This window comes from Heterocephalus glaber, unplaced genomic scaffold, assembly GCF_053883595.1.
Source record: "Heterocephalus glaber isolate CG9 unplaced genomic scaffold, H.glaber_assembly_v1.0 deba00001479, whole genome shotgun sequence".
Taxonomy (NCBI): domain Eukaryota; kingdom Metazoa; phylum Chordata; class Mammalia; order Rodentia; family Bathyergidae; genus Heterocephalus; species Heterocephalus glaber.
Genome location: NW_028258316.1, coordinates 8,217,745 through 8,244,517, shown reverse-complemented (window position 1 = coordinate 8,244,517; position 26,773 = coordinate 8,217,745). Strand labels below are relative to the sequence as shown.

The 26,773-nt window shown below is 45.0% G+C and overlaps 1 protein-coding gene and 1 pseudogene across 32 annotated transcripts in view; both read left to right on the top strand.

The window, feature by feature from the left end:
• The window catches only part of Ralgps1 (Ral GEF with PH domain and SH3 binding motif 1), a 262,738-nt gene that overhangs the window by 185,910 nt on the left and 50,055 nt on the right, over positions 1-26,773 (top strand). The gene's annotated exons all lie outside the window — the stretch shown is intronic.
• On the top strand, positions 1,947-25,509 carry LOC147826076 (BTB/POZ domain-containing protein 10 pseudogene; annotated as a pseudogene). The gene has a single exon (XR_015439739.1). The product of XR_015439739.1 is annotated as a BTB/POZ domain-containing protein 10 pseudogene (transcript).

The window sequence follows — 26,773 nt, the reverse complement described above, 5'->3', positions numbered from 1 at the left end:
ACTATTTCAGGGGCTCTCCTGTGAGACTCAGTGCCTGAGCCTGATCACATCAGCCCTAGGTGCTCCATCCCCTCTCTCTCACATGCTGGTTGCCATTTGTCACACATTCCTGTGGGCCTGGCCCCAAGGGAGGCCCTCCAGTGGATTCTCATTGAGTCCTCAAAACAGGACCTTCTAGGAGTGGTTCCAGCCCTTGTCCACTGCAACTGACGCAGTGGCTCAGCTCAGTGAGGTTAGGGAAGCAACGTCCACACAGCCTGGATTTGAATCTGGGCCTTTTGAGACCCAAAATCCACGTTCTTAGGCTTCCCAGCCGTGTGAGGTGGGGCAACCCAGGGAAGCTTCACTCTGTTTCTCTGTCTGTAGGACAGTGCTGTCTCTGCCCAGGGTCACTGCCAAGGTCAGCTGAGGTGCATGCCTGACATAGCGGGTGTCAGTCATAGTTGAATCTCTTGTGCCCCCACTTCAGCCCACCCTGGCCCATGGTTCAGAATTAACTGACAGAAACACTTAACAGGGCCCCACCCCCCTGAGTTTGTGATGTTGAGGTCCGGGCTGTGGCCTGGAATTTGCATTTAGTGCTAACAAGTTCACCAGAGGACCACAAGTCTAGGGACCATGATGGGCTTCTGATAACTGTGTGGCGAGGCTGGCTCTGTATTGGGCGGGGTTGCCCTTTGGCTTTCCCCACCTATTTCCTGGGAGCTGCTGGCTGTTTCGCTTTTTCCCCTCATTTGTGTGTCACTGACCCTGGGAAAAGGCAGTGTTTAAGCCACATGGTGATGTCTGAACGGTGAAACAAGGTTCACTTGACCAGTGTTATCAACATGTCCTGATTTCCAGTTGCTTTCCTGGTCCATGAAAAGGATAATCATCTTATAGAAATGACTTCTACCAATTAACTACCAAAGCAACAACAACAAAACATCTTCCAAAGCATTGCATTTTTGCTACACAGTTGGAATCCTAGGCTTTTGTGAGGGTGTGCCCCATGCTCTTCCCTCCTAGCAGGCTGGAAGGGTGGTTGGGCCACCTCATCGCCTTGAGGCTCCAGTGTCCAGCCCAGAGCCTGACCCATGCCAGTGGGGTGCCAGCCAGCATTGCTACTGACAAGCAAGCAAAGGGCCTGGTGTCACAGTGGTGGGAGCTAGGGCCAGAACCCAGGCCCTGCCTTTGCCAGCAAATCCATCCTGAGTAGTGAGCAATGTGTACCTTCATTTCCCCCTGTCTAAATCAGACATAAAAATAACTCCTATATATCATAGGTTCAGCAAGTGAGCTAAATGACAGGTGTCCAAACTGCTTGCCCCATGGGAAGTTCTCCATTTTGCTGATTTATTGACATTATCATCGCTGTCATCATCATCATCCTGCCGGGCAGGCTAGTCTGCTGGTTGGAGTATGGGCCCTAGAACCAGACTTCTGAGTTTCAGTTTTGTGTTTCCTTATTCATGTCACTCCCGTGTGCTCTACTATACCCCCGTAAAGCCTCATAGAGTTCTTGTGACCACTGAGGACATGTGCATCAGGTGCTTCACTGTGTGACTTGCCCATCATCAGCATTGACTCTCCCCTCCCACATCTGTGGGGCCAGTGAGCAAGAGAGCAGCCTAGCCTGAGAGGAGGGCAGCCTGCCCTTCTCCCTGACCCCCACCTTAGTGCTCCCAGGGGAGAGCTGAGCAGCCTGGCAGGGGCATGCCCTGGGTGCAGAACCATCCCCAGCTTCTGTAGCAGGACCCCTCCTCCTCCTGGCAGCCCTGGGAAGAGCCTCTCAGTCTTCAGCAAGGAGTTAACACATTCAGCTGGCTCTGATTACTCTCACAGCATGAGAGAATGCTAAGGTGGCATCCTCTTCCTCCTCCTCCTCCTCCTCCTCCTCCTCCTCCTCCTCCTCCTCCTCCTCCTCCTCCACAGAGCCACCTTCCTCTGCAGGCGTCATCCCCTTTCTGCTACCTGCCAGGCTGAGGCTGCATGGGGTGGGGTGGACCCAGTGGTGACGAGTCCCTGCCCTGCCTTTGCCTTGCCTCTTCTGCCAGGCTCTCTCTGGACAGCCCAGGTCTTGGCCCTCCTCAATTTTCAGTCTTTCTACATCTCGAAATCCACCCTGGGGGACCCTCCCCACCCCTCTTTAATGAGGAGCCTAGATGGTCCTGGTTTCGGTGTTCGCAGAAGCATTTGGTTTCTATGTGTACAGAAGCGTTTGGTAAACAGAATGCTTGAGCTGTGACTTGCTGGAAGGAGAGAATCCCAGCTGACGCCCCAGACGCTCAGCCTATTTTGGGCCTGGTCACTCCCACCAAGGTCTGTGTTATCTGCCCCCCACCCCAGCATCCACTGCGGGGGTCTGAGGGACTTGGAGGAGCCAGTTTCATGTTCCTTTTCTGCCCAAGTGTTGGCCCGGCCCAGCCTAGCCTTCTGGCCCCACCCCGAAGGGATCCACTTAGTAAATGTTCTTGTCCTATGCCTCACGTGAATGCTGTGATTCAGCTCACACAGAGAGGAGCTTCACTCAAGAAAGAAAGCATTCATGGCCACCATCCAGCTCCATCCAGAGCTGCCAGCTGCAGTGAGACAGCTGCGGTCTCCTGCCAGACAGTTGCCCTGCGGGCATGGGCCCTCACCTTCACACACAGGATCTCTCCTCCTTTTTCATTTTTTCAAGACCCACAGTCATTTTTGGTTTCTAGTCTAAATGCAATTTAAATTGTAATGAGGGTACCTCATTAATAATATGTAGCTGGTAAACAGAATTATGGAATTAAAAGAACTCCCACTCAACAAAATTCCTGTTCTGGGCCTGCCATGTAACTGACACTGTGCTAGGCTCTCTGTCACAGCTGGGAGCAGCCTGGGGCACCCTGAGGTGGGAGCCTGGGTCCTCACCATGCCCAAGGCCCCCTCAACACCTTTTCTTGGCTCAAGGTTTTGAAAGTGCCTGTAAGTTGTGATGACAGCCATGACTTCTGTGAAGTTTATGGCTGTGCTGTGCCGGTAGGAAGTGAAGCTCTCTTAACTTTTCTCTTCCTTTCTCAATGTGGCTGTGATGATTGTAATCTACATCCTGTAGTTTGCCTGAGGTCACAGAGCAGGGTCTGGCTTAGAACTGACTCAGATCTGCATTGCTTTGTTGTTACAATACATACTCTGCAAAACTAGCTGCTTGTATTAAGTGAAAATAAATGTCTTAACTCCTTTATTGTTAACAAACTCATAGCTAACTTTAGGCTAATGAATAGCCTAAAGTAACTATGTAGTTTGTCAGAACACAACTGGGCTGTGGTCCCTTGCCCAGCCCCAATTCGAACTCTTTCCCCACCCCAATTCCTGCCCATTGATTCCAAGATGGCAGGGGTGCTGTGGTGAAGGAGCACATCATGGACTCGCAGCTGAGTAGTGTTGAGGTGAGACAGGTGCGCGTCCTGCAGGATGCACGGGGCGTGTGATGCACTCCAGGCTTCAGCCCAGGGGAGCCTGGGAGACAATCCTAGCAGCTAAGCAGTTGAGCATAAAGGGACCGTATCTTTCCAATCCCCTGGCCCCAGCACTGGCATGTTGGTTCCTATTGAACACAGAAACTGGTGCCTATCTCTAGGGTAGAGATTTATGAAGGTGGAAGCCTGAGAAGTCTCAATTTGGAAGGATTTGGGCACTGGAAAGAGGTGGTCCACCCTCCCATTCCAGTTCTCAGTGGCCCTGGCAGGTCAGGAACCACCCCAGAAGTTACTGTGGCTCCAGGTGAAGGGGTACAGAGGCTGGGGGGGGGCAAGAGCTGTGGGACCCCCCAACCCAGAAAAGGGGTTGGGAACATGTGCCCTGTCGAGCAGGGAAAGGAGACCTGACTTGAACAGAGTTGAACAGAGCCCTTGGAGACCCACATCACCAACTATGTGGAAGCCATCAGCTGAAAGGGACCAACTGGATCAGAGGGGCCTGACCCCCCAGGGCACTTGCTCACTGGACAGTGCCCTATGTGAGCAGACCTTGAGAAGGGTGGGCCTGAGCCTGGGCCTGCTAGAGGCTGAAGGGCTTGGGAGGATATTCCAGAAGACAAAGAGAGGGGCACTTGGTAGAGCACAGAATCCTCTCTCTCAATTTCCTATCAGCTTTCAGATCCTTAAATAGTTGGCAGGAGAGGGAAGGGACAAAAGGAGAACCAGAATGAACTTACAATAGAGTTTGAGTCAAGTTTTCAAATAAACAGGACCTAGTCTTAAATCTTGAAGTTTTGTAACTAGACTATTGCAATAATGGAACATGACTGCAAAGTTACAGAGTCTGCCCTAGATTTCATTTAGGGATCTGCTGCCCAAATTGGAAAAGGGAGTTAGCACAGCACAATCGGGGGAGTAGATGTTGAGAGAATAAAACATTCCATGTTTACAGCCCCAATAAACCGTGACAAAGTAGTAATGACCATCATCATCCAGTATACCCCCAGGCTGGGAGTCCCTGGTTCTGGCTGCCCAGGAGCCTCTGCCCACTGTGTGGAAGAGGTAGCTGCCCAGCAGGAAGATCCAAGTGAAGCTGACTTGCCACCCCTGCCACCTGGGAGGCCCACAGCCTCAGGGGTGATGTGGTGTAGCAGGAAAATGGGCAAGTAGAAAGCATCTCATCCTCTTCCCTGCTCCTGCTAGGGGCTTTCAGAGGCTCTTCTCACCCCCTGCCCACTCCTCCCAGCGATGGAGGGGTGGAGTCCAAGTCCCACTCCCTGTGTGTGCCTGGGGGAGCTCTGCAGCCCCCAGGGCCTCACTGGCCTGCCCATGGATCAAAACAGTTTGGAGCAATAGGGTCATCACCAGGGTGCAGTGAGAGGCAGTGCATGGAATGCTGACTCACCCTGGGCCCTAGAAGATGCTACACCTATTAGCCCTCACCTTCGTTGTAGTGGGCTCACACAGCCCTACTGTGGGTCAGGGTCCAGGGTTGGGCTCAGTCTTCGGCACTGCAATCCATATTCCTTCCTGCTCCTGGGAGATGTGTCAGGGGCTCTTAACACTGTGCTATGCTCTTGCTACTGTGGGCTTCTATCCCCCTTTGTCATCATCCTCAAGGGGCAAAGTGGTGACTTTAGTGGACTCCAAGATGGATGGACAACCTCAGTGGTTGGCACTGTGGAAACAAATGGGATGGTCACAGGAATGACCTAGGATCAGGACTTTTCTTTCTTTCTTTTTTTTTTTTTCTTTTGAGACAGGGTCTTACTATGTTGCTCAGGCCTGGAATTCCTGGGCTTAAGCCATTCTCCTGCCTCCTTAGTAGCTGAGACTGCAGGTATATACCACTCAAAGTGAATCTGAATTCTTCCCCTCCTTATTTTGGTCTCAGAGACATAGGGTCCCTGGTTTGAAATTTAGTAGATCCCACAGGATTCCGCTGTCTCCCCCTGTAATTTGCTGCTGGAGTGTGGGGCCTGCCTCTCAGCTCTGTGCCCTTACAAGGGATGGAAGATGATCCTTCCCTGAGAGCCGAGGCCAGACCTCAGGGCCAACAGTGTGTTGTCTGGACTCGCCTCTCAGAAGCAGGTTTGACCAAAAGGTGGGTCATGCTGTCCTCTGCTGACATGAGACGGGCCTGGCCCAGCAATAGTTGACAAGCCATCTCATGTCTCTGTCCCCAGGAAGTTGCTGGCAGGGCCTGTGGCTAGAAGATGAGAGAGGCCTCTTAGGAAGTTTTCACTGCCAAGGCCAAGGCCAGCTCCCCGATGCTGTTGCCTTCTTAAGAAGGAACCCCTACTCAGAACTGCACAAAGACTTCTGAGCCCAACCTACTACCTGTATGGCTGTGCTACTGCAAGATCAGTCCATAAAAGCAGGACCAGAAAGAGAGGTTAGTCAGAAGATGGTGCCAAATAGCCATGACATGTCCCAGCACCTAGGGAACCTGCCCTGGGCCACCTGTGACTACAGATGGGCTAAGGGTATAGGGAAGGAAAAGCAGGACCTTCCTCCACGGAGACCTGTGCAAGTAAAAGACCAGGCAGGCCTGGGTCCTCACCCCAGTTACCACCCGCATGTGCGTGGCTCAGACCTCCAGGTCTGCATGGGCAGAGCAGCTACTAGGAGGAGTCAATAGGATGGCAGAGCTGTTCCCAGACCTCAGGCATTTGTGACCATTTTCATAATTTCTATTAACTCTCTGTTCAGTTTTCTCTTTAAATCTGTTTTATTCATATTTGTGATTTCCACAGTTTGATGAACTCTTAGTTTTCTAATGCACATTAAAATAGATATAAATCTGCATCCCTCTGCCACCTGCCATCCTCTCATGGAGCACATTCACACTTTGGGGGACTTGGAGATGACACCAGGGCTTGTCCTGACAGGACACCTTCCAGGATGACAGCCCCTGTTTACTTCTATGGGCCTTCACAGGGTGAAGTACATCCAGCACTTAAAACTGCCTCAGTCCTTACCCAGCCTGGGACCTGTCCACTGCATGGAAGAGGGAGCCCCTGCGCCTTCCACCCACAGAATAACCCATCAGGACCATTTAGCAGCATGTGCTTGGCCCAGATGAATGTGTGTGTTTAGAGGAGGGATGCATCTATGTCCTGACTGGTTATCTCTCAACAGTGGGCTCACAGGCAGTTACTCTTCCATTATACTTTTCTGTATTTTCTAGAATGAACGTAAGTTCCTTTTCACCACACAAAAAAATGTTCTTTTAAACCTTAAAAAATACAGTAGACATTAAAGCTACATAGATAAGCATGGGACTCTAAGAAGTGCCTGATGGAGGAGAGGGGTGCAGTGATGTGGGGGACAGGCTGACCTTGGCACCGAGGCAGGCCCTGGAGAGAAAGAGTGGAAAACTGGTACAGATAGGTAAGGACAGGGGACCAGGCCATTCATCTGGGAGGCAGGGGTCCCTCACAGAGGACAGCTGCAGTGGCCAGGAGCTGTGGGGGAAAGCAGCCCCCAGAGGGAGTGGGGAGGTCCAGAGGGGCAGAACACCACTAAAGAGAAACCTGGGGCTCTGTGGTGGCAGGTGTTTCTCCCAGCTGCCCCTTTCAGCCTGTGTGACAGCTGGGAGGTGCCCCTGAGGTGGACACAGGTCGGGCCTTGCTGCTTGGCAGCTGGTAGAGGAGAGGTGCCTGGGCTCGAGGGTGCTGGTAGGATTAGTATTGAGGCGACGAACCCCTGGGTAATCTGTAAATTGGCAGGAAAAATGAGGAAGAAAGTGAACTCAAGCTTGACACTTTGTGCCAGATTGAAATTCCTAACTTACTCAACCTTCAAATCTTTTTCAAGTGTTAAAGACCCTCCAGCCTGCAGCAGTAGAAAGCTGCCCCTCCCTAGCCATCTCGCCTCGCTTGCGCAGAAGTCACCTGTGGGGGTTTCCAGCTCCGGCTCACCCTGTGCCCGCCCGAGGCTGCCCGCTGCCAGAGAACCACGTGTGATCTCAGGCCAGAGGCCCAGGCACAGGGTTTCATGGGCAAATGAAACTTCAAAAAGAAGCTTTGGAGACTCTCACAAGGCTGCCAGATTTTTTTTTTTTAATGTCAAGTAGAGAAAAAAAATAAACTATCAACATCGTTTCCTGGAGGAAGGAAAATTTTGACACCAACATTATGAGCAGGGCATAATCTCAAAATAAAGTTATTGGTTTTTTTTCCCAAGAAAGGGCAATTGACCGCTTTTGCTGCTGCATTTTTAAGTTTTTTTAAAGTGTATTCTTTTTGTTAAGGCTTTGAATATAGAAATTTGCAGCATAAAATTTTATTGCCTGTCTACCTTGTGTGTGGCTAAACCATTGATCCAAACTTATCAGTTGGGATATGTGTCTCAGCCCACTCCAGTGCGTGGCATTTGCCACATTCATTTGTGAAAAACTAGCCTCTCCCAGGTCTGTGGGTGGAAATGGGCGAGGCACTCTGACTGCCAGTGCTTGGTTTGGGACTCTCTGAGAGCACATGGGGCGCAGGCCTTCCTTCCAGCACCCAGCTCTGAGCACCAGGCCTGTGCCCCTCCCAGGGAGTGGGGACACCTCAAGGGGATCATCAGCTTGATAGTTGTCCTAACAGAGCAGCCCCTATGCAGGTGTCTGGGAAGCCCTGTTCTCAGGCTGTAATCATAAGGCAAAGAGTCTAGAAAAAGGGAGGTGATTGTCTACCATGCATTGTGTTCATCATTGAGTGTCTCCAACACCTCCAGAGGTCTGTGAGATGTCAAGCCACACAGGGCCTGGGCTGCCAGGCTCAGGGGTCCACCTAACCATGGGCATTTCACCAGAGCATACAGTGGTCTGCCAGTTCCATAATGGAGGGCGATGCACTTCCCTGGTATTTGGGGAAGAAACCATTGTTCTTTGGAGCTTGTTGACTTGTACTTACATTGTATGTGTGTGTATGTGTCTGTGTGTGTTGTTACTCTGATGAAAATTAAATCTAGATAATAGATATCAATGATTAGAAGAAAGTTGTATCTTATTTAAAGATTAGCACATTCTTTTTTTAATCATTCAAACAACTGTGTAACAGTGCTATAAAGCTTCTAAAAAACACTTATAATCCTGTATTCCAGTACTTCATGTTTCCATATTTTTGTCAGGTAGTTTACTTTAATTTTCTTAGCTATTTCCCAGTTATTTGACAACAGAATATTTCCAGTTTTTGTTGTTTTGTAGATTTCCTTGCAATAGAGACCTTTACGTATACAGTGCTTGCCCTTCTTTTAGAATTATTTCTTCAGAATTCCTAAGAGTGGGATTGCCTAGTCAAAAGATACCAATATTTTTAGGCTTTGGAAACCCTAAAACTTTCCCTAGAGATTTTACCGCCTTATTCTGCTATAGCTGAGTATGGGTTTCCTCTTTCATTATATCCATGCTAGCTTTCTTCATTGGGTTTATTTTCAGTTTAATGATAGAATAGATTTTTAGATGGTAGGCTGTACCTATTCATTTATGTTTATCTGTTCTCTCCATTTCTCTGCTCCGAGCTCCTGAACTTTTTTCTCCATAGCCCTTGTGCCATGATTTAACCCATCCCTGTCTCTACTCCCTAACACAAAGCCCTCATGAACAAATGATTGATTGTTAAGGATGAACATTCTTCCTTGTTTGAGCAGAAACTATCGCTATAGATTTTAAGAGAAAGATTTTAAGCTGAAAGATGCTTAAACTATAAATAGATTTGGTCATACCTCTTATTTGGTCAAGGTGGTCCCAGTAATGAATACAGACTCTCTTTCTCTGAGAGTATGTTTATGTCTCATTTGAATTCTCGAAGACAACAGAGTTAACATTAGCACATGATGTATAATTTAGCCAGAGATGAAAGTCCCCACCAAAATCAGCCCTCTTCTTTCCAGGCAGCCCATAATTATCACGACAGAGGTCTCCAAGCTGGGCAGACTCCCAGCTGGAGAAAGTCTGAGGATAAGCCCCTTGGCTCTTGCCTTGCCCTCTGCTCCTTGGACATCTGGTGAACCGGTCTCCAGAACATGAGAGATGGATTGGGTTGGGAGGGGGCAGCCTAAGACCAGCTCCAGATCCCTCCCAGGGCCTCTGCTCTGAAGTCATCTCCACTGGGGCCAGCGTCCTGGACCCCCCTGCTTCTTCCTTCCAGGCCTCCTCCTTCTCTCTGCTGTGCTTAACCTTCCTTGCCTGCATGGGCCAAAAGCTTATCTCTCGAGTTCCTCTCACTGTGCTTCGGCCCCTCAGCTAATCCCTGACCCAATCAGCCTTATCTCCCAGGCCTCTAGTCCAGCAGGTGCCCCCACGGGCAGTGAACACCGAAACATTTGAAAGCTGCACTTCCCAGAGTGCGCACATGCAGTGATTTTAGATGGCATTGGAGATAACCTCTGTACTTGGATAACTAAGTGTTTCTCTTAGTGAAATTAGCACATCGTATCCATAATTTCAGTCTTAAAAACTAAGTTAAAAGTAGTATCTTGACTCAGCAATTCACCTCTAGGTATATGCTCAAAAGAATAAGAAATAGATATTCAAACAAAAGCTGGTACACAGATGTTCATATCAGCCCTGTTCACAGTAGCTGTAGAAACATCTCAAATGTTCTCCAGTTGGTGAACAGATAAGCAAAAAGTAATATATGTTCATAATGGAATGTTGTTTACTCATAAAGAGAAATGAAGCACTGATTAATGCCACAACGTAGCAGAACCTTGGAAATATTATGCTATGAGAAAGAAGCCAGACACAAAAGGCCTCATATTGTAGGATTCCATTTCCATGAAATGTCCAGGGTCAGTAAATTCAAAGAGATAGACAGCAGATTAGTGGTTGCCAGACCGGAAAGGGAAATGGGGAAGAATCACTTATCGCGGCATTTCCTCCTGGAGTAGGGAAAGTGTTCTGGCACAGGATAGTGACCCTGGTTGCAGACCATCATGAATGTACTAAAAGTCACTAATGGCCAATTTATGGTATGTGTTTTTCCACCATAAAAAAAATACAGTCATAAAAAAAAATGCAGTCCTATAGGGGCTACACCGGGAAGAATCGCAAAGGTGATATGTAAATAAGCAAAGTGAAAATAATAGTAGCGTAACCAAAGCAAGATAAAAAAGAGAGCTACTGGGCCCTAACAGCCTGGGGCAGGTTTGGGGGGTGGATCTGCTTCATTTTTGAGATCTACTTTGCTAGAGGGAGGACCAGCCTGACCAGCATGGTCTACACAAGGACAGCTGCCCCTTGCCTGCACAACGTAAAGTGCGTTGTCTGCAGGATTTCACTGCAGCCTCCAAAGGGTCTTCCAGAGGAGGCTCACATCCAACAGGCCCCGTGGCCCCTGCATCTTTTCACCCAGGGTTCCTCTGCAGCATCCCATTGGCTTGTTTCCTACTGGTGACATCTGCTACTCTTGGTTTTTAAAAACAGAACATTTACTTTCCTAAACTCATTTGTCTGCTCTTGAAGGTCTTAGAGTCCCTCATCTTTTTTTGGTACCGAGGATCGAACTTGGGTCCTTGTGCTTGTGAGGCAGGCAGCGAAACCACTGAGGCAAATCCCCTGCCCTAGGGTCCCTCATCTTGATGGGAGGGTGAGGTGACACAAAGCTTTATGACTGAGGCTGGGGGATGCATGGGGGGACAGCAAGCTTTTTTGCTCTCAAGCAGCCTTCTGATTCCTCTTTTGCTCCGAGCAGTGGCTCTCAGACTAGAGACACAGCCCTGGGAGTTTTGGGGCTCTCTGTGGATGCTCTTGAATTCTGATGCCATTGTAGGCATAATAGTTTCCATTTAATGAGATTTGGGGACCAGCTCTGCCACTTAGCAGGTATGTGGGCTTGGGCAAGTTCCCTAATCTTTCTGACCCTTAGTTTTCCTATCTAGAAAAGATATATAATGGCATTTACTCAAGTGGAGGTGAACTTCTCTTTCATTGTTCTTTTATTACAATTTTAATTAATCATCACTGGTGCAGTTAATCACGTGCTGTCTGACATCTCTGTAGGCTCAACAAAAGCAGGGCTGGATTGGTCTTGTTCCCTGCACTGTTCCTGGCATGGGGAATGCAGTGGGCCCTCAAGACACATCAGTTGAATAAAAGGAAGAACTTAGGACTGAGAAGCCTATAGCACAATGCTTGGCAAACAGTAAATGCTAATGGATGTTAGTTGTTAGTGGTAGTGTTATAATTGTCATTATTATTGATGTATTAAAAGATTTCATAAAATAGCTCTGGTTGTCACAACAGCATTACAACATTGGAATCATGCTCACTTGCAAAAAATGGAAATAAAGACTTAGATGAATTCAGTAGCTTGCCCCAGTCCCTTAGAGCTGCTGACTGCAAAGCCATAACCTGTCACTGCCCTAATCCTCCATGCTAGGTACAAGGTCCCAGTCCCTTCACATAAACCAGGAGCCATGTCACTAGTGGCATGCAATTCTGTTTTCTGAGCACATATGTCTCAGGAATAGAGCATGTTTTGTGAGAGGCAGTACAATCCATACGGGTTCCATATGTGAGCAGTTTCGGTTTCCCTGAAGACTGGGAGATTCATTCCCAGACTGCCAGCCCCCACCCATGTGCAGCAGAGGTCCCCGGCTGTGATGGGGGAGCAGCCCCCTGCTGGATACGGGGCCTGTATGGGAGGGAGGCAGGACACAAGGGCAGCGTGTGGAAGTTGAGCCCAGGTCCTCCTTTCTCTGTGGCCTTGTTCTGGCATTTTCTACGAATGTCATCTCATTATGCTGATCGTTACTGAGCAGTGACCTTGTGCTCACTTTAATCTAGGCTCACCTTAGAGGAGGGTGGTACCATTTTCTTCAGCCCTTTGCTCACAAGGCCAAACCAGAGGCGCAGAGAGGCCAGGGAACTGTCCTAAGGCTACTGAGAACAAGGTGGTAGCAAGTTGGCCCTTATCCCAGACTGCTTGGCTCCAGGGCCCTCCCACCTTCCTCAGGCTGGCTCCAGAGGGCTACTTGATCCTAGCACAGCTGCTGCCATTCCAAGTGTGGCTGGCCTCCTGCTTCCAAGCCCAGCTCCTCCGTGGGTGACACTGGGATCTTAGGGTTGCTTTCCAATGTGGAAGCTAAGAGCTCTCCAAGGGCTGTGCTGTGACATCCATGCAGGGCAGTGCTGAGACCTGGGTGGACACTTACTGAAGGAATCTTTGGCTCTGGAGACCTGAACCCAGTGGCATAGTGGAGCCAGGGCCCAGGAGCTGGTGACGGTGATATGTGGTGGCTATAAATCAGACTTGTCTTCCTAAGCTCTTGGTAATCCACTTGGAACTAAATCCTAAGTCCTTTTCTGGCCCAGAAATGTTTCTTGTCCCCAGAAGGACATCTGCTCCCTCTGAGGGCAGTCTGTGACACCACCTGCCAGGCCTATTCCACCAGTCTAAAGGGGAGGGGCCACACGAACCAGCTCCTGGGCATAAGCTCAAAGCAGAGAGGTTCGTGGCTGAAAAGCAGAACCCCTGAGGTCCACCCAGCCATGGTCAGAGACTAAAAGGAGCAGAGCTATGGCCAGGCAGATATGGGCTCACACCTTGGCTTCTCCAGCAACTGGCCAAGAGAGCCCGGGCCGGGCACCCTGCCTTTCTGAGTCTATTTCCCAAGTGGATGAGGGGAGTAATGATGCCTTCCTTGGAGCCTTGCAGGTAGATGAGCTGAGGAGTTGGATCTGAGGTCCAGGGTTTGGGGTCCAGGTTGGGGCCAGTCCGCCAAGGCAGTGCAGGCTTTGCACACTTGCACTGTGATGGCTGCATTCACTCTTACAGCCCATCAGCTTCATCCAGTCAGACACAGCTGTAAAAGCTACCCAAGTGCAGGCTTTCTGACCCAGCAGCTGGGTGGCCTCTGCAGAGAGAATTTCAGGCTTTATGTACTGCTGATGAGGGAGTGGGGCTCAAGGGGTCTGATCTGTTCACAGCAGATTTGAAGTTTACGTCTTCTGCTACCTTTGGTCTATAACAGTGAAACAACCCCGCGGGTTTATATGGAAAAAATGAGCATTGACCACATTTCATGGAACCTAGAATCATACAGTGTCTCTTTGGATCTTTATATCTAAGTACCATAATTACTAGGGGAAAATATTTTTCGTCTTAAAAAAATCAAAGCAATTGACAGATCACCAGATGTCCACTCACACTTCGTGAATAAAGAGTCCTTTCTGCCTTGGGGAAGCCCCTCCTCCCACAAGAAGCCGCTAGGCAGGCCAGCACTTACCGTGCAGCACCACAGCTGGTCTGGGGGCAGTGTCCCGAAACTCCAGAGTCAGGGTCACTTGTATGGGTTTTTGCTTTTTGTTTTTACCTTGATCTTTGCAAGTCTTTGTTTGGTTGGATTTTTAAAATTCAAATGCTTAGCCAGGATGTGTCCACAGATGGATCTCTTTCTTGGAAATTGGTAAACTGTTTTGGGAAAAATGTATTTCCTGGGTCAGCTCTGTTCTCAGCCTCCGGTATCCCCTTATAGCCTGTCTTTACTCATCCTTTTCCTTGGCACTGAGAGAAAACTTGACAAGTTGGCCCTCCACATCCATGATGTGAGCTCCCCACAATGTCTACTTGGCTGCTTACTGCTTCTGGGGTTTATTTTTTAATTCTTGAGTTGTGTGTGTGTGTGTGTGTGTGTGTGTGTGTGTGTGTACTTTGTTTTGTTTTGTTTCAGTACTGAAGTGGAAGCCAGGACCTCACACATACTAAGCAAGTACCCTACCACTGAGCCACACCCCCAGCCCCAGTTCTCAGTATGTTTTAAGTTTTCTTTCATTCTTTCCTTATGCAGTTTCATCTCCATCAGTTATCTCCTATTACAGAAGCCTTGTCTTGTATTCTGTGTTCAAAAGAGAAAGTGTCTTGACACTCTCCCCAGGTGCTGCAGCAGACTGTTTGGGGGAAGTGTGTGCTCACAGTCCTTCTGCATTCAGTGCAGCACCGTGACTTGCTAATATTTTCTCATGTGCCCCTTTGTTGGTTTTCCTTTCCACTGAATATATCCTTGTATGTGGTGAAATCGAGCCACCCCTGGGGTTTATCAACAGGCAGGCCTTTGGGTTTCTCTCTGAGCACACTCCAGTTCTTTTCTGGGAGTGGAGTCCGCAATGGGTGTGAGGAAATGGAGCACAAAGGGTGAGTTAGAGCTTTCTAGGTCCCCTCAGATCAGATCCTACTGGGCAGCATACTATCACAGGCCAGGCCTTGTAGTTTTCATAGCCCTAGATCTCTGAGTCTGGGGGCAGACCTGGGTGGTGCAGACTGCCTCCACTTCAAGAGATAAGGTCTAGGTTTGCTCAGTTTCTGTTCTGCACATCTGCCCTATAGTATATTAAAATTCTTCCCAAATTCTAGCAATAAGGGTCCCCCTTCATCTCAGTAAGTAGGGGGTTTGTATAATTTTTTCTATCTACAAGAATGTTAATGTTAAGTCAGGGAGACTCTGTGAGGGACTGTCTAATCCCTCTGGAAGGTTTCCAGAATGTGGTGTGTACATCCCCTCCTAAAGCCTGCATTGGTTGCCCACTTTACCCAGACCCTTTGTTTGTATTACCTTCCCGAGTCTCCACTCCAGCCTTGTGAGAGTTACAGGTACTAGCTCCATTTCCCAGATGGAGTGACTAAGGTTCAAGGAATTGAATGACACCCCAGGCTCACACTGAATAAGTGGCAAAAGCCAGGACTTGAACATGGGTGCCTTGAGTATCCACAGATCTTTCCTCTAGTACACTAGGTGTGATAGAAAAACCACAGTGAATGCTTTAATTTTTTAAAGTGTATTACAGTAAAAGACACATTGGCATTAATCTCCTTCAAAATACTTCCTCTTGCCTTTAACACACTTATCCCATCATTCTTGCCACTTTGCAAAGCAGTTCTAGAAGTCCTATTTCATATTTTTAGTTGCACTGTCATGGCAGCCCCGTTGTCCTGAAAATATTCAAAACATTTACCTTTCAGAATGATCATTTTTATTTTGTGGAAAAGCTAGAAGTTGTGCAGTGACAGATCCAGTAAATAAGGTGGATGAGGATGCACCATAATGTTTTCATAATCCTATCTTCTCATTGGATGGCACTCAGCAGCAGCATTCACCTTTTTTATCATACTTCAGAAAGACACTCATGAAAGAGGACTTCCAGAACTGCTTCAGAAATTAGCAAGACCAGTGGGATAAGTGCATTCAAAGTGAAGGGGGTGCATGTTTGAGAGGAATTAATGACAATGTGTCTTTTACTGTAATAATTTTTTAATTGAAATAGTCACTGCATATTTTGATCACACTTCTCACATATGGAACTGGTAAGGCATATCACAGAAGATACCTAGGCTGGAATCCTACATGCTGAGTGACTTAGGGCAGGTTACCTAACATCTCTGGAGTTGAGAAGAGGCCAAGACAGAGAAGGTAGATTAGTGAGCTCCATGAATGTCAAGGAAATAATCAACACATTTCTGTCTCATCTGGGGATAATTCCTACAGTATTTTTTTTAGCAGTTTTATGCCCTTAATTATTTGCGAATTAATGCCTCTGTCAAATAGCTCTCTTCCTTCTGCCAAGCTGTGTTTCTTGGGATCAGGGCCCATGCCTGTCTGGCTCTCCTCCTCCTTGTGTCTCAGATGTGGGAGGCACTCTGTGAATGCAGTATCTGTTGCACTAATGCTCTTCCTCACCACTGGGTGGGCTTGTCCCTCCGTCCTTGCAGTTTTCCCCACCCCACAGTGACCCACCACCTTTCTTCAGGCTCCTGGTCTCTTTTGATTGGACAGGGGACATACTTCCCTGCCACATCCTCTGATGATGCGTCCAGGGTGTCCCAGTGAGGTTACCTTTGGCTCCAAAGCCTGCTGGCACAGCAGTGAGCTGTAAAGGAGGGGAGGTGCTGAATGAGGTAAAATCGGTGCCTGAGAACCAGCCAAAGTAGAAAGTCTCAAAGAGTTGACCGGGACCCCAGAACCCATGGGTCAAGTTTTTTGGATCATTTTCCAAGGAAATTGAGTCTGGCGAGGGAAGAGTGGATGGGCCTTCCAGTCTGAAGTGTGACCCAGCCAGAGTTGGCACAGATTGTCCTCCACCTGCCCATCTCCCCATCCCATAGCACTGGCTCTTCCAGCACCTCCTGGTCGTGGGGCAGAGAGGCTGAGTGCTAAGCACACCCTAGGTAAGGTTGACTCACAGGGGTGGTGGGAACGGCCCTGCCTGCCAACCCTGACCACAGAGGAGAGCTGGAAAGACAAGACTGGCCCTAAGCCAGGATGTGGACCCAGAGCCTCATGTCCACAGTGTGTCCTGTAGAAGGGCAGCACCCACAGAGTTCGCCCCACTGCAGAGCCACTGAAAGTGGGTTTACTAGGACTGTCCTGTGGGGCCTCATGTCCTCTTACCATCCAAAAAGCCAGGGAGGGACTAAGACATGTGATCCAAAAACCACAAACAGATGAGTTGCGGATGCCTTCTTCCCTCCAGAGGACCCAGGGAGACTTTCAATGTTTGACTTCAGCAAAACGAGGAAAGAGGCCGGCCTGCAACCTGCCGGGGCGGCTCTGGTAGGCGCCACCACTGCCACCAGAGTGGCCTCCTCTACAGCCACCTCTGGTGGGATCTGGTTGAGAAGGAAGCAGAGGCAGCGTTGGCCTCGGCCTTTGCCTTGAAGGGGAAGCACAGTACTTCCTCACGTGTTGCTAAAGGAGGAGTAGACCACACCAAAGTGAGTCTACATGGTGCTAGTGGGGAACAGGAAAGATCAAGAGACAGACGAAGGTCAAGTGACAGATCACGAGATTTATCTCATGAAAGAACAGAGTCTCAACTCACTCCTTGTATTAGAAATGTTACTTCTCCAACATGGCAGCACCATGTTGAAAGAGAAAAAGATCATAGTTCTTCTTGTCCAAGCAGTCCTTGACCTCAAAAAGCATCTCCAAATGGTTCATTCAGCAGTGCTGGGAACAGCAGTCAGTCAAGTTCAGATGGTAGCTGTAAGACAACTAGGGAGATGGTATTTGTATATGAAAATGCAAAAGAAGGGGCTCGAAATGTGAGAACATCAGTGAGTGACATTAATAGTGGATAACACTAGATTTGTTGTAGACCCATCTATTTTTACTGCACAGCCAAATACAGTGTTGGGCAGGATGTTTGGATCTGGCTGAGAACATAACCTTACATGTCCCAGTGAGAAGGGAGAGTATGAGGTGGCAGAAGGGATTGGTTCCACTGTATTTCGAGCTATCCTGGATTACTATAAGACAAGAATAATTCCTTGTCCTGATGGCATATCTATTCCTGAGCTGAGAGAAGCATGTGATTATCTCTGTATTTCTTTTGAATATAGTACTATTAAATGTAGCAATCTCAGTGCCCTGATGCATGAGTTATCAAATGATGGTGCTTGTAGACAATTTGAATTTTGTCTGGAAGAAATGATCCTCCCTCTCATGGTAGCTAGTGCCCAGAGTGGGGAACAAGAATGCCATATAGTGGTGCTCACAGATGATGATGTGGTTGACTGGGATGAAGAATATCCACCAGAGATGGGAGAAGAATATTCACAAATTATTTATAGCATAAAATTATATAGATTTTTCAAGTACATTGAAAACAGAGATGTGGCCAAATCAGTCTTGAAGGAGAGGGGTTTTAAGATTAGATTGGGAATAGAAGGTTATCCTACATACAAAGAAAAAGTAAAGAAAAGGCCTGGGGGCCTCCCAGAAGTCATTTACAACTATGTCCAAAGACCCTTTATTCGAATGTCCTGGGAAAAGGAAGAAGGAGAGAGTCGGCATGAAGACTTTCAGTGTGTAAAAAGTAAATCTATCACCGACCTGGCAGCAGCTGCTGCAGAGATTCCCCAGAACCAGCTAGTAGTCACACACCCAACTCCGCAGGTGGATGAGCTGGGTATCCTCCCCATCCACCCCCTTCTGGCAACAATGACCTACATCCTGATGCACAGAATCCAATGCTGTGATGCTGTCCCTGAAACCACAGCATGCTACTCTTCATAGTCTCCTGATCCGTGCTGCAAGGCCACTCTTCTTCATTGCGAGATGCACATGTTCAGGATATTGCAGTGTAGGTTTTTTTAAAGACCAAAGGTTTTTTAAATGAATGGTTTTTTAAATGAGTACAGTTCTCGCATCCTGAGGTTCCACCTATAAAAATGTATTTGTTTACCAGTAGGTTTGTGAAATTGGTTCTTTGTATGGGGGACAGTCCTTTTGCACACATAGGGGTCTTTTCAGAAGTGGAAATTGGTAGCTGGGGTGCTTTCAAGCAAGACTGATATTCATCACACCCCAGATAAAATGCAGAATGTTATATAGTTGCACTTTATATATACTGGTTAAATGGAACTGTTCACGCCATTTTATAGTTGTGATGTATAATGTAACTTAAATAAGTGCTTCTATCAAAGTATTTCTTCAGTAAAACGTGTATAGTTTGCTGCCCATGATGAACAAAATAGTATTTATCTTGGGCTTATTTGAATGATTAGGATGAGATTCGGTGCTCATATCTTTTTTTTTTTTTTTGGTACCAGGGATCGAACTTGGGTCCTTGTGGTTGCAAGGCAGGCGACGGAACCACTGAGCTAAATCCTTGGCCAATGCTCATATCTTATTGGTTCACTTATCCTCTAGTGCTGTTTCACCCTGTGAGTCACATGCAGGGAGTGTGAACATCAAAGGTGGTTTATTATCCAGTCTGCCTGACCCTTAATCTGTTCACAGATATTTATTTACTAATGTTTTTCTTAAACATTATGAGGTAGGAAAATGAAGTGTTTGCTCTTCATTTACTAAATGATTGTAACTCAAGTTTTTCATCAAAATAAAATTCCATTGTTTTAAAAAAAATGAGGAAAGAATTTGCTCTAAGAAAGTGAAAATCAATTTGGACCTAGCTAACCCTCCAGAAATCTGTTGCTTGTTTCCCAGAGAATGCAGGGACTAATGACTGAGGTTCAGAGGATGGTGTTTTGTTACAGTTTCCATTGAGTAATGAATAAAGCTGACTGTTTTTGCATTGGCTGCCATTATTATTTTTGGTGTCCTCAAAGCTGAGGTGCAGTGTGGCCACAGTTACGTGAGTACATTAGTGGAAGTGGAAAATACTCTGGCGAGTAAAGCGGCCGTCTGTGAGCTCACTCTCTGGCCAGGATCCTGGCGGCCTGGGATGTTCGGGGAGCCTTTCTGTGCACAGTAGCGAATCTCGGAGCCAGCACTGGAAAGACAAGCTCTGGAGTGTTTTCCTTGGCACTGGGGCAGCCTCAGTTCTACCCAATATAGAGGCAGGTTTCCGAGGCTTTCACTGGGGGAATCATCTTGCATTTCCTTTTGGTGACGTTAGCTCCTCTAGAAGCCCTTTATAGCACTCAGAAAAATAAGAGTATTTAGCTTGGAGGTAGCAGAGCTTGGGGCTGTCCCTAACAGGGTGACTGTGGAGGGGGATTCCCTACAGCCATGACCACTTTCTTCCACTGAGTGATAGAAATCCAATGACCAGGTTGAGACAGTTGTGAGCATGAGAACAAAGATGCAACATGGGCTCCAGTTGGCCTCCAGCATTTACCAAGTGCCTTCTAAATCTCAGCTTGGTACTTAGCCCTACAGCACACAGAGCTGGCACAGCCCTGCTGGTCCCATCCATAGTATGATCCATGCTGTGACAGGGGGCAGGGCAAAGTGCCCTGAGAGCCTGGGGAAGAAAGAAGACAGTGGGCCTGTGTGGGGCTCAGGGATGAGGCGGAAGGTATGTGCAGGAGGCTGCAGGGCCAGCCCAGCTGGGGCATCATGTAAGAAGGGAAGGGAGAGACAAGGGAGGCTGTGTGGGGCGAGTCCCGAGGTCCATGAAGGCTCTGAGGAGGTGCATTTCCATTGTCTGCTGGGGTTGGAGAGTCACCAGGTAACTTTAAGGGGGGAAGCATATGATCTGGTGGGGCTTTAGAAAGATCACAGGGTGCAGTATGGAATAGATGTGGAGGGACTAGAGGCAGGGGCCGAGAGATGATGAGGAGTCCTGTTCAGAGGTTTGGGGTCAAAGATGGAGGTGTTCAGCAAGTGTGTGCAGCCTTCCAACCACGTCCTGAAAACCAGGCCGTCAATCAAGATCTAAGTATGTTGGAAAGCCACCTGTCAAAAGAATGCTTGCTTATTTACTAATAGAGAAGAAAGAAGGAGAGAAGAAAGAGAGAAAAGATCTTGCTCTCTTTTATTTCTAAAAGTAGTACATACTCATAAAAGCTGAAGTAATATAAAATTGTAAAAAGCAGAAAATAACCCTAAAGATCTGTACCCAAGGATAGCTACTGTTAATAGATCAAGCAGCATATTCTTGGTATGTATGTGTCTCCATAAAAAGCATATTTGATTATTTTTCACTTAACACGGATATCTTTCCATGTCAGTTTTTAGAAATATATTTTTTTCTTTTAATAGCTGCATAATATTCCACTGCTTGGATATAAAATAAGTTATCTAAGCCATGCAACCATAAATTGCAATCAATGCTGCAATGAGTAGTCCTTGTTAATATTGGCCAATTTGTAGTAGTATTGCTATAGACTACATTTCTAAAAGTGAAATTACTGGGTCCTAGAAAAATATACATTTGAAATTTTGATAGAGTCTGCTAAATTCTCTTCCCCAAATATCCATGAATTTGTACTATAGTCGCCCTTGTATAAGACTGACTTTCCTGTACTCTCGCCAACACTAAGTATTATCAATCTTTGTTAGCTCTGTTGAATGTTTTGTGTTTTAATATGTACTTCCTTGGTTATTAACGAGGCCTGGGCATCTTGCATGTCTTACTAACCATTTATGTTCTTCCATGAATTGCTTATCTTCTATTTGCCTAGGATATTTTTACTATTAGTTTTTTATCTTAATATGTTGACCATTTTATGAATTACAAATGTTTTTCCAATGTTGACATTTGCCTTTCACATTTGTATATGGTATTTTCTTTGATCATGTAAAGTGTGTGTGTTTTTAAATGTAGTCCAATATGTCAGTCTTTTTTAATGACTTGTGGGTTTTATGTCATATTAATCTTTTATGTACTACAAAAATATAAAAAGATTCTTCTATATTATTTTCTAGTACTCCTCTTAGGTTTTAGTCTCCAATTCATCTGTAATTTATTCTGTTTTGAGGGAAGAGATAGAAATCCACCATTACATTGTCCTAAATGGATCGTAATTTACCCCAATACCATTCAGTCAGAGGATCCATCCTGGCCTACTGATTTGAAATATATCTTCCTTACACTAAATTTCCATATCCATATATGTCTATTGCTGGGCTCCCTACTCTGTGTCATTACGTTATCTGTCTAATTCTATGGTAGTTCCATCTGCTTAAATAATATAGCATCACAACACACTTCAGAACAGCCTCCTTTCTTTATGCTGGTCAAGCATGTTCTATGTTTGTATATTTATCAGCTAAACTTCAAAATCAACTTTGGACTTTGTGAAATTTATATATTAGGACAAGAACTGTCATTCTTCTTTCAAAAATGTTTTGCGTTCATTCCACATGAGCTTTGGAATCATACGCAATTTGTATATTAATGAAGCCGTAATTTACATCCTTAACAATGGTGAGTTTTCCCATCTAGGAATATTATATATTTCCTCATTAATTTGCTTTTTTATATTTTCTTTGTGCTGGTGATTGAACCAGGGGCCCAGTGCATGCTATGCACGTGTTCTAGTGCTGAGCTATATCCATACCCCTTTTTATTTTGTTTTGAGACAAGGTCTCTCACCAAGTTACCCAGGCTAGCCTCAAACTTGCCATCCTTCTGTCTCAGCTTTCCAAGTCCCTGGGATTACAGGCATGTGCCACCCTGCCTGGCTTCTTTCATATTCCTAAGATATTTTTACTGTGTTTGTTTTTATCTCTAGCTTCTCATTTTATTTATTTTTATTAGTACATATTTCCAGTACACAATATTTACATTCCCTGTGTGGAGTTGGTCCATACACATAAGGCATCTTCATTCCTTTTCCCTCGCCTCCCTCCCCCTCCATCTCTGATCCCCTTCTCACTTGAAAAAAGATCTGTCTCCCTACTCCCTATTATCTATCTTTTATTTTGCTCTTTTTTTTAATAATTTGGGTTTCTCATATAAGAGAAACCATGCAATATTTAAGTTTGTGTGTCTCATTTATTTCCCTTAACATTATGATCCCAAGTTGTATCCATTTTCCTACAAATGGCTAAAGTTTATTTTTCTTTAGGGCAGAGTAGTACTCCATTGTGTATAAATACCACATTTTCATTATCCATTCATCTGTTGATGGACATATAGGCTGCTTCCAAGATTTAGCTATTATGAATTGTGCTGCTATAAACATGGTGTCCATGTGTCACTATAATATGATGTATTTGACTCTTTTGAGAAGATACCTAAGAGGGGAATAGCTGGGTCAAATGGAATTTCTAGTTTTGGATTTTTGAGGAATCTCCATACTGATTTCCATAGTGATTGTATTAGTTCACATTCCCGCCAATGATGTAGAAGGGTTCCTTTTTCCCCACAGTCTCACCAGCATTTGTTATTATTTGATTCCTTGATGATGGCCATTCTTTCTGGGTAAGACAGAATTTCAGTCTTGTTTTAATTTCCATTTCTTTAATGGTCAGAGATGCTGAACATTTTTTTCATGTGTTTATTGGCCATTTACACTTCTGTAAATGTGTGTTTGTTTTATTTACTCATTTTTTTGATTGGGTCTTTTATTTAGGGAGGTCTGATTTTTTGTGTGTTTTATATATTCTGGATATTAGTCCTCCAAGGAGTACCTTGCAAAATTCTGTAGGTTGTTTATTTCTTTTGCTGTGCTGAAGCCTTTTAACTTGATATGATCCCATCTGTTGATTCTTGATACTATTTCCTGTGCAAGTGAGGTTTTGTTCAGAAAGTCCTTGCCTGTGCCTATGACTTCAAGAGTTTTTCCCTATTTTATCTTGCAGAAATTGTTTCCAACATTTAGTTCTTTGATCCATTTTGATTTTAGTTTAGTACATGTTGAAAGATACGGGTCTAAAGCGCAAGGACCCGAGTTTGATCCCCGGCACAAAAACAAAAACAAAACAAAAGATATGGGTCTAGGGCCTGGGATTTAGCTCAGTGGTTTCACCGCCTGCTGTGCAAGTGCAAGGACACGAGTTCGATCCCCAATACCAAAAAAAAAAAAAAATTCAAGATATGGGTCTAGATTCAATCTTCTGCATGTGGATAGCCAGTTTTCATAGCACCATTTATTAAAGGCTCTATTTCCTCCAGTGCATGTTTTTGGCTTCTTTGTCAAAGATCTAATTGTTGAATGTGCTTGGGGTTGTTTCTGTATCCTGTGTTCTGTGCCATTGATGCTCATGTCTGTTTTTGTGTCAGTGCCATGATGTTTTTATCACTATAGCTTTGTAATGTAACTTCAAGTCCAGGATTGTGAAACTTCTTGCTTTGCTCTTGTTACCCAGGATTGCTTTTACTATTCTGGGTCTCTTTTGGTTCCATATAAATTTTAGTATTGTTTTCTCCAATTCTGTGAAGAATGCTGTTGGTATTTTTTTTGGAATTGTATTAAATCTGTGTATCAATTTTGGAATTATGACATTTTGACTATACTGGTTCTGCCTCTCCAGGAACAGGGATATCTTTTCATATTCTGATGACCTCTTTGATTTCCTTTTTCAGGTACTATAGTTTTTGTTGCAGAGGTCAATTTTTATTTTAATTGCTGAAGTGTTACATTCTCATTGCAACAACTCAAATACTGAAAGATATAAAGAGAAGACTCATTTCATTATGAATTGTGCCTTTGTTTTGATAAAATAGATTCTTCAAGCCTATGAATGTTTGCATTTTTAATTTTAGTTAATGTGATATAATTTTCCTATCAAATAAGTTTACATTTCTGAGTTTATTGTAGGTGTTTTATAGTCTAGCTATTACTGTGTATGACTTATTTTGTTCTATTACATTTTCTAGCTAACTAGCATATAAGAATGGTATTGGGGGCCGGGGATTTAGCTTAGTGGTTCTGCCGCCTGCCTCACAAGCGCTAGGACCTGAGTTCGATCTCCGGTACCAAAAAAAAAAAGAAAAAGAAAAAGAATGGTATTGGTTTATATACTTTACTTTGAAATTAACTCTGTTATTAGGTCTAATGTTTTTTTTTGTTTCTTATTCTAGATTGTCTAATTACATAACTAATATGATAACTAGTCATATTACCTGCAAATAATGACAATGTTATGAGCATTTTATTTATTCCACATTTCTTTGTCTTATCACATTGGTTTGTGGATCCAGAATAATGTTATAGCAATATCACAGGTTTTCTTGATTTCTTCCTATTTTATAGGATTTCAGTATTAAGAATATTGTTTAATTTCCTAATGTACATCTTTTACACATTATCTGAGTATGTTTTATTTGGAATTAATGAGCTTGATCTCTTTTTTCTGCTTCCTCTGCCAGGTTCTGGTATAATGATTATGATAGTCATTAAAAGAACTGCAAATATTTCTGCTTTTTTCAATGCTCTTGAGCAAGTTGAATAACATTGTTTTTTTTGTTGTTCATTTTACTGGTACATTTTAGGTGTACAGTATAATGACATTCATCACTGGAGATTTGTACCTTTACATAATATATCTTGATTCTTATTTTAACATTGTTTTTCTTTTAAGGTTTTATGGGTGAGTTCTGTAAAACCATCAAGATATTGTAGTTTTTAATTATAATAGCTTTCCCCACATGAATATTTTTCTCTTAATTGGTAAGTTGAAATTTTTTGCCTCTTCTTGAGACAGTTTTTTTGGTACCAGGGATCGAACTCGGGACCTTGCACTTGCGAGGCAGGCAGCAGAACCACTGAGCTAAATCCCTGGCCCTTAGAGACAGTTTTGAGAAGACAGATTTTCCTAGTTAGCACCCACTTCATCTGCATTTTCAGATATGTTGCCATTGAAGTTACAACTATTTTAACATTTCCTCCATGCTTGGAATTATATACCCTCTCTCATCCCTAATATTATACATCTGTGTTCTTAAAATTTTTTCTTAATCATAAAAACCAAAGGATTGTCTGTTTTATTGATTTTTTTCAAAGAATTAACTTTTGGTTTTACCTATCATTCTGCTGGACTTTTGATTTTTAAATAGTTCATTAAACCTGCTTTTATATTTTAAATCATGTTCTCTTTCTTTTGCCTTGTCTTATTCTTTTTCTAGTTCTGTATAATAAACACTAAGTCCATTTATTTCTATCTTTCTTAATTATTAATATTTGCCTTTGAGGCCATGGATTTTTCTTGGGATAGAGACTTTGAATGCATTATATAAGGATAGTTTATGATTTAATTTCTTCCTTCGTCTCTGAATTATTTGATGAGTGTTTTTCTTTACCAAGTGGTTATTTTTTAAAATTTGTTTTTCCTCCTGGGGCAAGGGAGGGAACAGAATTGTGCCAGACCCACCAAAACCACATGAATTAAGAGTGTGGGAGGTATGATTTCCCCTAAAGGAAAATGGAAGCCTGTTTCCAAAAGAATAGGGAGTGGATGTTGGACAGATAAAAGTGTCAGTTTCTTTTCTTTCGCCAATAAAATTGAAGGATTAAATGAGATGGTGGTGGATCACAGGGTCCATCACAAAACAAGCCCAATAACCCTAACAAATGAATGCACCCTTCTTCCCCAGCACTTGCCATACCAGCCACAGCTCTCAGGAATGCGTGCAGCCAGTAGGTTACCTCCTTGTGCCTGCAGGCAATCCCCAGGAAGAGAGGGAGATCTGTGGCCTATCCTCATTTCACCTTGAGGAGCCTGGAAGTGATTTGGCTCCTCTCGACCCCAGGATTCTGTCCAGGCTGCAGGACTTTGTCCATGTGCATTTGTGATTCATGAGCCACAATACCAAGTCACAAATAAGGCCATGTGTTCCTCCAAAAAAACATAGCTTCTCAATGCCTGACATGTGACTGCTGGGGCTAACCTGCCCTCTTCCTGCAGACCTGGGAAACATTTGTGCTCTTTTTTAAATGAAGATTTGCTCTCAAGTTCCTGTTTTTGATGCTCTTGATATTTATTAGCAGGCACTAATTAATACTCACAGACCTCATCTTCTTTAGAAGCTAGGGTTGCCTGCAGAAAATGAAATTGCTTTGTTCTCTCTTTTAAAAAAATAGCAAAACAATGTTGCACAACCATAATGAGTGGCTGCAATGTTATTTCATTTGGAACTTTCAGGATAGGGATCATTTATGTGACTGAACCACATGAGTATAGTTCTGGGTGCCTGTGCTCCTCATTTCTGAAGTCCGAAAGCA